Raw genomic sequence first — 12,157 nt, 5'->3', positions numbered from 1 at the left:
AGTTAACAGTTCAACGTGACAGTCCAAAAGCACCTGGACATGCTGGGTTCACTCTCCTCACAAGGACTCCACCTTCCTCATTCCGCTGCCTGACATCCCGCGACTGCTGGTTTCTGAGATCATACACGAATGTATCATGTCACGACTTACTGTGAAGAAAGACATGGAAGCTACGGAACTCGGAGAAGTAAATCCATGTCGTGATGTTTCGAATCGAGGCTACATTACAGAAGAGCAAGTGCAGGAATTTTTAATATCCATAACCACAGATAAATAAGCAGAACTTGTTGAAGTGTAGCCCAGGTTATTGTGGGAGGCTGGGGAAGAAATTGTGGGGCCATTGCTGAGATACTTGTACCATTCCACAGAGCTGTGAGGGAAGGTCACGGGGTCCGAAACGTTAACTCTAATGTCTGTGCGCAGAAGCCGTCAGACCTGCTGAATTTTTTCCCGCAACTTCAGGTATTATTTCTAATTTACAACATGCTCAGTTCCTTTGTTTTTTGTTTGTATGATTGACAGCCACGGGCAAGGTGCTGGTGTATCAGAAGCCAATTAATGTTGGGATATTTGGCGTAAAAAGACTGCAAGGAAAATCTAGGGAATTACAGTCCTGTGAATCTGATGCCAACGGCGTCAGTGTTTGGAGGAAATTCTGAGAGACAGGATCATCATGCAGTCAGAAAGCCGGAGACTGATTCTAGATCGTCAGCAAAGGTTTGGTTAGATTAGATTATATTAGATTACTTAGAGTGTGGAAACAGACCCTTCGGCCCAACAAGTTCACACCGACCCGCCGAAGCGCAACCCACCCAGACCCCTTCCCCTACATTTACCCTTCACCTAACAATACGGGCAATTTAGCATGGCCAATTCATCCAACCTGCACATATTTGGACTGTGGGAGGAAACTGAAGCACCCGGAGGAATCCAATGCAGACACGGGGAGAATGTGCAAACACCACACAGTCAGTTGCCTGAGGCGGGAATTGAATCCGGGTCTCTGGCGCTGTGAGGCAGCAGTGCAAACCACTGTTGCACTGTGCCGCCAACAGGGTTGTCTTTCGTAAAACTTATCCCACAAACTTGATTGAAATTTTACGAGAGATACCCATGGAGACAGACAAATCTCGATCAGCAGACGTTGTCTACATGAAATTCCGTGAAGTCCACAAGGTTCCACATGATAGGTTGGCAATAAGGGAAAATCACAGGGGACCAGCGAGAACTAGCCAATTAGATGCAAACTTGGCTTGAGAGGAAGAGACAGAGGGTGCTGGGAAATGTTTATTGTTCTGACTGGAGGCCTGTCACCAGCCGTGTACCACGTGAATTGTTCCTGTGACCACTATTGGTCATTCGTTTTAAGTTTGAATTGGTTATGAAAACATATAGCATGGATGGTACGTTTATAAGACGACACTAATATTAGGAATATCATGCACAATTCAAAAGGTCATTTAAAAAAAAAACAATGAGATCTTGATCAACTATCCAGTCGGCTGAGAAAGGGTAGATGGAGTATAAAGACAAATGTGATGCGTAGCATTTTGTAATGCATCCCATAACAGGATTTACAGTTAATGTTAGGTCCATGGGGAGTGTTTTCAAACAGAGACATCCAGATAGTTCCGAGAACGTGGAGTCGCAGGTAGACACAGCACTTCAGAAGGCATTAGATACACTTAACTTCATCTGATAGAACATTGCGTATAGGAGTTGAGACATCATGTGCAAGAGAATGGTAAGGCCACTTTTGGAGTACTGAGTCGAATTCATACTGCTATAGGAAGGATGTTATAAATATTTCAAATGACGTGATAGAGATTGGAGATTTTGAGATACATGTATCCTCTGGATAAACACAATGTCACATTTTCCTTGATTGGGTAAGGAGACCAAACGTGAACTGCACCGTGTTCGAGATGGGTTCTCACTGAGGCCCCGTACAGTGCAGTAAAGCACTGTTACTCCTGTCCTCAAATCCCCTGAAAACGAAGTTCAACATATCATTTATATTCCGAACTGCGTTCTGTTCTGCAATATTGCTTTCAGTGACTGTTGTACAACGACATCCTTTTTATTGCTATGTTACAGCTGCACGCTTGGTGACTCTATATACACTGATTTGTGTGCAAATGTCAATCCCAGTATTAACTTCTGTCTTCAGAACTCACTGTGCTGCACTTCTCCCCAAGGTCTGCGCAGATGAATACAAAACAAAACAACGTATAGAATAACATTTTTAACCAAACCGTTTTCAAATGTTAGACTGCTGTTCTATATTTCCAAACAAAGTGCCCAACGTCACATCTAACCACGTTGCTCTTCGTCTGCCACACATTGGCCCATTCATTCCGCCTGTCTCTTTCACCATGGAGCATTTTTACCTCCTCCTCCTCACCCACTCCTCCTCACATCCAACATCGCTTTGTGCTGTCTAAAGACTTGGAAATATTGCATTGGATTCTCAATCAAATGTTAGATGTGTATTGGAAACAGCTTCGGCCCACGCCCCGATTTCTCTGATACTCCACGAGCCTTCATCTCCTGTATTAGGATCACTACATTCCGGTGCTTCTAGACTAAGGGCTCCTGTGCTGGACCTTGTCCGCTCCGATATTTTTTCTTTTTTTTGAATTTCTCCCCGTCTTTTCTCTCTATCACTTACTGACGTTGTAGCTTGGACAACATCGGCACCAGCGAGATCCTAGATTTTGAGCAGACTCAGGGCGTGGGCCTCGAGAGGCCTCAAGCCAGGCACAGGGTACATACCTCGAACTGGGCCAAAAGCAGAGAAGACTGAGTCCCGACTTACTTTTATGGAGCAAGCACGGGACGTGGAATCAGCAGCAGGTACATCAGCAGAGGCGATGTGGGCAAGATAGTGCCCAGCAGCAAAAGGTGATGCCTGAGGACCGGATATTTCGTTTTTAGTTGGGTCCTGAGTGGCATTGATAAAGCAGATGGTGGAACAACATCATGGAAACATCGATGATGAGAGCGCAGCGGTAAGCAATATGTTTCTGACCGTGGCGAAAAAGCGGTGATGGACGAGTAATGGTTCAGCAGCATCGATGGCCCCAGAGGATCAGCAACATCGATGTTGGGAGGGTCTGGCGTCGGTGATGATGAAGCAGTTGTGGAAGGAAGGATGTGCAGTGCCATCGATGCTGAGGAGATGCCGCAGAGCCCATGGTCTATTTTCAAGCTCCATCTTTTGTTTCTTCCATTTCCTTAAATTATTCAAATCAGCGCTATTTTGTGGCGATAAGTGTATTTTATTGTACTTTTCTTGCAAAACACACCTGTGAAAAACTCAAAATCAAATCAAAAACTTCGATTCAGTGTTTCCTGCCAGATCTCCCATTCTAAGTCGACATCTATTTATAAGCCTCAATATCATAAAATTTGATTTTGCACTCTCGGCTTGGGGATTCATCAAAAGGTTTTCTTAAAATCCCAATACATTGCGTAGAGGGCCACTCCATAACATGTCTACCCGTCAGTTTATCAGATATGATTCCTATTTCAAACTCTTCGTTGACTGTGTCTATGCTCATTAATTTTAGTCCATACAATTTCTCCAAAACCATTCATTTACAGAATTCATTCTCATCTTTTTTACAAACAGCTGTGAAATTATGACATTAAACGATGCAATGCAGTACAGATCCTTTGGACGTTGATTTTAGGTTGATCAATGAAAATAATCTGATGTCCATTTAACCTACTCAGTTCCATGATTAAAAGTATGTCTGTCAAATATCATTTAAATGCCATTACCATCGGCGACTCTACTACTGTTGCAGGCGGGTCATTCCACGCTCCTACTATTCTATGAGAGAAGCAAATGCCCCTAATATCTAACCGAAATCTATTACCCCGCAATTTAATGCAAAGTGTTAACCTTCACCATCCGAGGAAAAAGGATCTCACAGTCCACTCTATCCACCCCTTAGGTTTCCCAGTTTTCTGGGAAGTTTTTTTTTAAAATTCTGTTGTGAAGACAGAACTAACATAGTTTCTTCATAGTTCTGCCATTTCCTTGTTCTACATTCTCTGGTTTCAGACTGTAACGAAGCTGTGCTTTTTTCTGTTCTTATTACATCGATATAATTTTAGAATTCATTAGAGCCCATTTCTATAACCCTGGTTACTGTATTCTCTGGTAGCACAGCAATTGCTGTCTTTCGCTACACAATGATTTACTTTCCACAAATGCAGAAACAGCGACTCTGTACTATCATAAATACAGCTTGATTCACATCACTCCCACTTTCTGACACATGACCAATAACCTAGAATTTTATGAGACTTCAACTTCTCATCCAAGTTCTTCTTAATGGTGTTACGGGTGGCAACCGCCTTCTCAAAAAAATTCATTCCAGACCCCAAAACCATATGGGTGAAAAACAATTTGCAAGTACTCTCTCGACATCAAACGTTTCACTTTAAAAGTGTGGTTCCTTGTTCTTGGCCTTCTGACTAAATGAACAGCTGCTGTATGTCCACCCCGCCCATTGCCCTCGAAATCTGAGCCTTCTGAAGCACATCCCCTCAGCCTTCCTTTCTCCTCAGCAAACAACCCGAGGTTATCCAGCGAGTATTTCATGGCTGAGATAATCCATCCAAGCGAACACACTGGTGAATCTCCTCTGTACTCCCTCCAGTGCAACCACATTCTTTCTGTAATCTGACACCCAGAACTACACACCGTATCCCAGATATGGCCTAACCAAGTCCTGGTATTTCATTATTAATCTATGTCTCGCTGAATGAACGCAAGAGTCACGGAAACGGATAACAGCTTATCTCACCTTTTACCCTGGCCAGATACATTTAGACCCGTGTATAAGAAACCATGACTTGCTAGTGTGCTGCCAGTCATTGATAACTCCCTTGTCCGGTCAATTCTTCCAAAGTGCATCAGCTCATTTTCATCAGGGTTACATTATTTCTGCCATTGATCTGCTCATTTGACCATTACATCTATATCTTCCGATAAGGTAAGACTTTCCCGCTCACTTCAACAAGCCGGCCACTATTTGTGTTAAACTCAAACTTACTGATCACACTCTCCCCTCCCCCGCTGCCCCTTCAACCTTCAAATCTGCATGAGTTATGAATATCACAAGTAAGATGGGACAGAGCACTGATTCCTGTGGTAGACCAGGGGACACTGGTCTCCAGTCGCAAAAACAGCCTTCTCCCGCCAGTCTCTGTCTCCTGCACCAAGTTGAGATTGGATGCAACTTGGCAAGTCATGAATGGTCCCTATCTGTTCCTTGGTTATTCTGTTCCACTTGATATGCCTGTAGAATATCCGGGGATTCTCACTAATCTACCTGCCAACGGTTTCCATGCCATTTTGTCCTCCAGTTCCCTCCAAGTGAAGGATTTCCTCCTTCTTGCTGTCTTATATGGTCTGTCACTTAGCCTTGAAGTATTTGCGTTCAATATAGAGCAGGAAGCGAGAGAGAAATGCTGTTTATTTGTGAAATTTCTAAGTTTCGCTCGTTCTTTGAAACTTTAGAGAACACAGGCGAGTTTCATCATCAGATAATTTCGACATCAGAGGGAGGAACTGGGGAATATCCATTGGACTTCGTCTGTGGGCAGTATAAATGTTCTGAGATTAGGACACCAAAACTGTACACAATACTCCCGATGCAGTCTCACAAACACTGTGTGCAGCGCCTTCAAGATATATTTACTTCTACATTCCGATTCCATTCAGTGAAGGCCAACCTAACTTCAACTTTCCACTTATGCGTATTTCTCCATATATCATTGGCGTTAATTGCATTGAAGAACTCACTATCAGTGACTCCTTATCAGTCTCATAGCCATTCTTATATGCATCATAATTTTTCGGAATTCTCTGGTTTCCACAAACTCTGGAATTCTTTTGAACCCACTTCCCTTTAGTAACACAACCTCTAATTTCTTAATTTAACCATTGTTGTGTCACCTTCATTTTTTTTTTTTTACTGTTTGTACCTCAGAAAAATATATACAGTTTACAGACGTTGCAGCATTTCTAAAAGTAGCGAAAATTGCTGTCTACCACTGAATGTTATATTGTACTTTCCCAATTCACTGTCTCCAACTTGACCCTTCAGCCTTGGGGCATCAATGTAGATTGACGGTAATGTTACAAAATTCTATGTTGTGTGCAGTCGCTGAGTAAAATGTAATATATCGTTGTTACTATTGCTAAAATACTGCCTCATAGCAAGTTAATTAATTAATCCTTCTGACCACGCAACACCAAATCTTAAAAGCCTGGTGTCCAGTTTGGTTCACAACATTCTCTTCAACCTACCTCATATACACACATGGAATTCACTTTTCACAGTATAAGCAGTCACTTAGTTAAGGATTGTTCAGATGTAACTCGAGATCATCCAGTATTACAGTAGCACGCATGATACTTGGATATCAAATTTCCAGAGCGCATAATGCACAAAATTTGTGCAGCAGTTTTCGGTAAGGCACATAATGCACCAATGCTTGCTTTTCCTTGCTATTTGTAATTTCCACCCAAACTGATTCTGTGTAAGATGCGGGATATGGTCTGTGTCGTTATCAGTGATAGACTTGGACAAGATATTAAGTGAGGCTCACCGCGACACAAAGATGATCTGAAGAAATGTCCAGCAATATAGGACAAGCATTAATAAGCATCCCCGCTCTGCCAGCATAAGTTCCACGATATGCTCCCTGCTCTCTCACACTCACTGTATATCCGTTATATTACCTTCCCCCGAACGAGGCAATGTTCCAACATTGTCACTATTGAACGCAGGACAATGCTCCCCTCACTCTCTCTGTCGCTTTCACACTATTTTGTCCTAATAACAATGTATCGATTCAAAACTGTGGATTAACCACCTTCGGACACCTCACTGTAAAGTCCCGACCCCACCCACTATTAGCTAAACCATCATGAACAGTAGGGCCACCCACTTGCATTCTTCCTCACTCCCTACCTTCCTCTCACTCCAAGAGAAACAGCCTGGAATAGGACAGAAGGGGGGAATCCAGGGATTGGAGTGCCTGATGTCCATTCCTTCACACTCCTCTACAGCTACTTCCACCCCCAATCCCAATGTAGATTAGAGCATGACACGTGCCAGAGTTGACCGGAGCGCATCGTGTGGAGATTGCGAATCATCCACGTCCAAACAACAATGTTCAGTGAACGACATTTCTCACTTTAACCTCTCTGTCTGTTCCGATACTTCTCTCCCTCCCAAAACAACAAATATCTGATCACATAGTTATACAGAGATATGTGTAAACACCCCAAAAAACGAACACTCTCAATACATACATAGAGATAGACACGCACACATGTAGTGGCATACATAGACATATACAGTCACAACCGCCCAGTCCGTGACACAGATGGACAGATATGCACACAAAATGCACAGTCACATTAACTCATCGACAAATGCACACAGAGAGCAACACGCAGACATTGGGATCTTTAAGACAACGAGATCAGGTTTTGATCAATAACAGGCTCAAGGGTCACCGGGTGAAAGCAGGAGAATGTTGTTGAGAAACATAAAAGCCGTCATTAAATGGCATATCGGATGGGTTGGGCGGAATGGCCTAGTTCTGTTCCTACTTTATGCGTGCGTGGTGTCATGCTATCTGGTATTCCCTTCCCGAGATAGGAGCGGAGGCTGGGTTTGATACATGTTTGCTGGAAATAGTCAGTGGTAATGTGGGACAGATTTGAACAGCTGAATGGTATACGTCTATTTCTAAGTATTGCGTCCTTAGGTTTCAAAAGAGGTGGCGATGTCATGTTAGGTAAACTCAGTTATAAAATTTGGGCTTCAGCATCTTTAATGTTGTGTTACCTGTGGTGTACTCATCCTCAGGGAGAAGTGAAGATTCGGTTATTGCAGTTATTCAACGCTGAGCTCGACTGATATTTGCTGGACAATAATCAATGTTTATTAGCTCCAGACAGGAGGGGGTTGGTCAGACACAATCGGATCGTCAGACATAATCGGATAGTGGGATTCAATTGGACGGTCAGAGACAGTCCCACCATCAAACAACATTGAATGGTCAGACAGACTCTGATCAGCCATGAGGATTCTGAACGGTGCAGACAAATGGCCAACTGCTGTCCCTACCCATGTGACGGTCTCTCAATCCACACTTCGAGGCTGTTGCAGAGGAAGAGGACAAACGCGTTCATCCAGAAAGGATCGTTATAATGAGACGAGGGGAAAGAATTCTGCCCCACGAAGACGTTACACAGGAATAAGGAATGATGTCATTCAGTTTGCTGAGTACATTATGCAGCCCAGGAGGAGGCCATTCAACACGCCTGCATTGTGAAACAGGTAGCTGTCACGAACAGCTTATTTTTCAAGCGCAAATTTATTACTTATGTTAATGCAAGAGAGATATCAATGTGGGATCAGTAGTGACCAATAATCAGCATCAAAGACCTGGATGAAGTGACTGCATGTATTGAAGCTCAATTAGTTTGTAAGCCAAAATGCTCTATCAATATGTCATCAAATGGAGGTAGTGAGTCTGTAATTTTGAAGTAGGCGTGGAAGGTTACTGAGCAACCCTTTTGAATAAACAACAGACATGAGTTGCCTATTTTCACAAGAAGGATATAACAATGAAAAACAATTCAAACAGAGAGAGATTGCTGAGCTCTGTGATTCAGACAGTTTCGTGTTCCTGGTTAATGAAACATGTGAAGCTTTTTCGAGATACAGCAAGTATTTTAGAATGTAAATGGAATGATGCAGTTTTATTCAAAGACTTTCAGGTTTAATAGTAGGAATGTTTTATTTCATCTGTCCAGGGAGAAACTGAGGACAGCAAATGCTGTCGATAAGATTCGGAAAGTGTGGCACTGGAAAAGCACAGCCGGTCAGGCAGCATCTGAGGAGCAGGACAGTCGACGTTTCGGGCATTAGCCCTTCCTCAGGAATGTTCCCAAAAGCTCAACTCTCTTGCTGCATGGATGCTGCGTGACCTGTTGTGCTCTTCCAGCACAACACATTTCGACTCCGCATCGGTCCAGCGCATTGTGTGCATTTTTGATACCCTAAACTAAAGAAAAAGTTAAAATTCATTCAGAGGATTTTCAAAGATGTTTCGCAATATGTGTTCCTGGAATGAAGGCCTTTTGATATGAAGCATTATTTGATTAGGTCTGAGGTGAGAAATCTCCTTGAACCATACACGATTTTGAGCAAAGTGTATCAGATGGAAAGCTATTTTATTTTGGAAGGGAGACGAAACGAGGGAATAATTTTTCAAAATCAATGTATTGATTTTAACACCGATTTAATGAAAGCATCAAACAATTAAAAAAATACCTAGACCGATATAAACATCTCACCAAATTCCACAGCAGATACTTCTTTTTGATCATGAAAGGCACTGTGTACGAAAACAGCAATGATTCACATTCATATAGTCCATAATTATATACTCCAGAAAATGTTCATGAAGAGCACACACAGACCAGTTTGGTGTTCAGTTGACACTATTGTATGTTTCAATACAGAAAGGCTGATAAATATTACCTGCCTGACGAGGAGCGATCTATTGCTTTCTTTCCTCTTACTTTGTTTCGGCTGAGAGCAAAGTGTGAGAGCAGAAAATCCCTGAGTCATCTCGACCACTCGTGGAGACATCCTGATGAGGATTCATTTGAATCTGTACACTGACTTCAGCGAAGGGAATTCAGCCAAATCCAATTGACCTGGGAAGAAATCTCCATACCCGCAGCTTGTGTGAGCAGATGTACCTCAGAGGACAGAATGACATTTGGGACATTGTATTATTTTTCCATTTGTTATGAATTCAACTGTTATGAAGTTATGGAACGCTTTCATTTTCTGTTTGTCTTAAGGTGTGTGTGTGTGTGTGTGTGTGTGTGTGTGTGTGTGTGTGTGTGTGTGTGTGTGTGTGTGTGTGTGTGTGTGTGTGTGTGTGTGTGTGTGTGTGTGTGTGTGTGTGTGTGTGTGTGTGTGTGTGTGTGTTTGTGCCTGTCTCACATTTTACAAGAAAATGACCCAGTTGGAACTTATACCATTCCCCTGACAAAACTTTCAAATTTGCTGTAACTAGTGGTGGAGTTGGGCTGCAAAAGGTCTGATTGACACGGAACATTGATCACAACACGCATACGAAATTCTGACATGGCGATTCAAGTGGGAATTCCCTTTCACAGAGTTTGTGGTGCCTAGTGTATGCATTGAATCAACGTTAAGTTTGTTAAACTTTTCACAGACTAGTGAATGAAGGCAAATGGTATACGAGAGAAAATGGCTACTGAGACCACAATCCGATTAGCTGCGAGCTTAGTGTCTCGTGGAGCTGTGACAAAGTGTCCAATGACCCACCCTCCGACTTAGTCCGATGCTGCACTTAGCCCATCAAGCCTCCAGCACAAGAGCAGGTGGCGGCCACTTGCTCCAAATACCTGGTCTGCAGTAAAACAGTATACCACTCAGTCCTTCAAGACTGTCACACACGTTTTGTGGTTATGGGAAATTTAAGCTGGTTAAAAAAGATGCCTCCCGTCTCTTCATAGAGCGTCTCCACACTGCACCTTGTGCTTCATTTCTTGGTCACTGTCAATATCGTCCCCATACCTCAGACCGAGATGACTCACAATACACTTCCATCACTCTGACAACAGCATTCAATAACAGAAGGTCCAGCAAAATCGCAAACATGACATTTTCAGTGACAGAATAGAAAAACATCAGGAACAGGAGCATGTAATTCGGGTGCTCAAGCCTGCCGGACGGTTGTGTAAGATCATGGTTGATCAACTTTCGAATCAAGTCCACTTTAATGCTCAATTCTTCACGCTGCTCGCCACTCGAACACATCATAAACCTATCTCCATACTCTTTCAACACTTCAGTGATCCAGATCACCGAACTCTTTTGACTCGAGAATTCCTGACATTCACTTCCCTCTTTGAGAAGAAAATACTCCACAAACATATGCCGTAACCTATTGATATTTTCAAGAGATGAACACGTGTTCTCAGGTAAGAGAAACAGACCCTGATAAGAGGGCATTTGTTGAGTAAAGATTGTTTCAAGGAACGCAGATTAAATTGAATTTAATCAGAAACAGGCAGTGTCTGTCCACTGGCTGGGAACATTCAAGGCAGAAAAAAAGATGACCGTGGTTGTTAGACACCAATCCTCTCAGTCCGGGGACATCTCTGGAGAAGATCCTCTGGTTAGCTTCCTCGGCAGGAACATCTTCAGCTGCTCCATCAATGTCTTTCCCTGATCACAAGATCATAAGTGGGGATTATCACTGAAGATTGCAACATGTGCACAACAATTTGTTTCCCCCGAACCCCACCCCCTCAGTTCCTGAAGCAGTCTGTGCCATGTACAGCAAACCCGGACAACATTCAGACTTGCGCTGTGAACGTGTCGGTAACATACATGTAACACCGCTGCCAGGCACTTTCACACTTCCACAGTTCAAAGAGGAACTCATTCAGCATCTGAATCGTGTTGCATACGAATACGAGGAAGCCATTCATCCCATCGAATTTACAGAACAAGAATAGTGACACAGAAAAAGAAGGAATCTGGTTTGCACATCGAGCTATTAAATAGAAAAAGGCAGAGCCTCATCTGGCTCTTGAAAAGGTTCCATGGGACCAGGAGAAGGCGATTCTCCCCTTCGAGGCACTTATTCAAGAAGAGAGGATGACAGTGATGCTCCAGCTTGACAAACCAATGAAGCAGACTCTGCACAGGTAGACGGCCCCATGATATTCCTTGTGCCTCCATTGACCGTGGAACACATGATACTTTAATCTGGTTTGCTGCCAGTGAGGAGGGAAGCCAAATGTTTTATGCCAAGTCTCAAGGAAACATCTTACATCTCCGAGCAGTCATACCCATGTTCATCAGAAGCTGCTTGGAATAGTTAACACTTTTGCAATGAATGTTTATTCAAAACCTAGACTTTCTCATCTATCAATCGACATGGGGGAATGTTGAGGGATGGGGGAACACTTTCTGAGGCACGTAAATTATCCAGTAACATGTAATTCAACTGAAAAAAAAATGCCATGGAATTTTTCACCATATCCATGTCTGTTTATAAAATAATG

The sequence above is a fragment of the Chiloscyllium plagiosum genome, unplaced genomic scaffold (genome assembly GCF_037043375.1).
Source record: "Chiloscyllium plagiosum isolate Xiang-an unplaced genomic scaffold, Cpla_swu_hap1 HiC_scaffold_52, whole genome shotgun sequence".
Lineage (NCBI taxonomy): Eukaryota > Metazoa > Chordata > Chondrichthyes > Orectolobiformes > Hemiscylliidae > Chiloscyllium > Chiloscyllium plagiosum.
The sequence above is the reverse complement of the archived record's forward strand: the minus strand, read 5'-3'. Positions refer to the sequence as shown.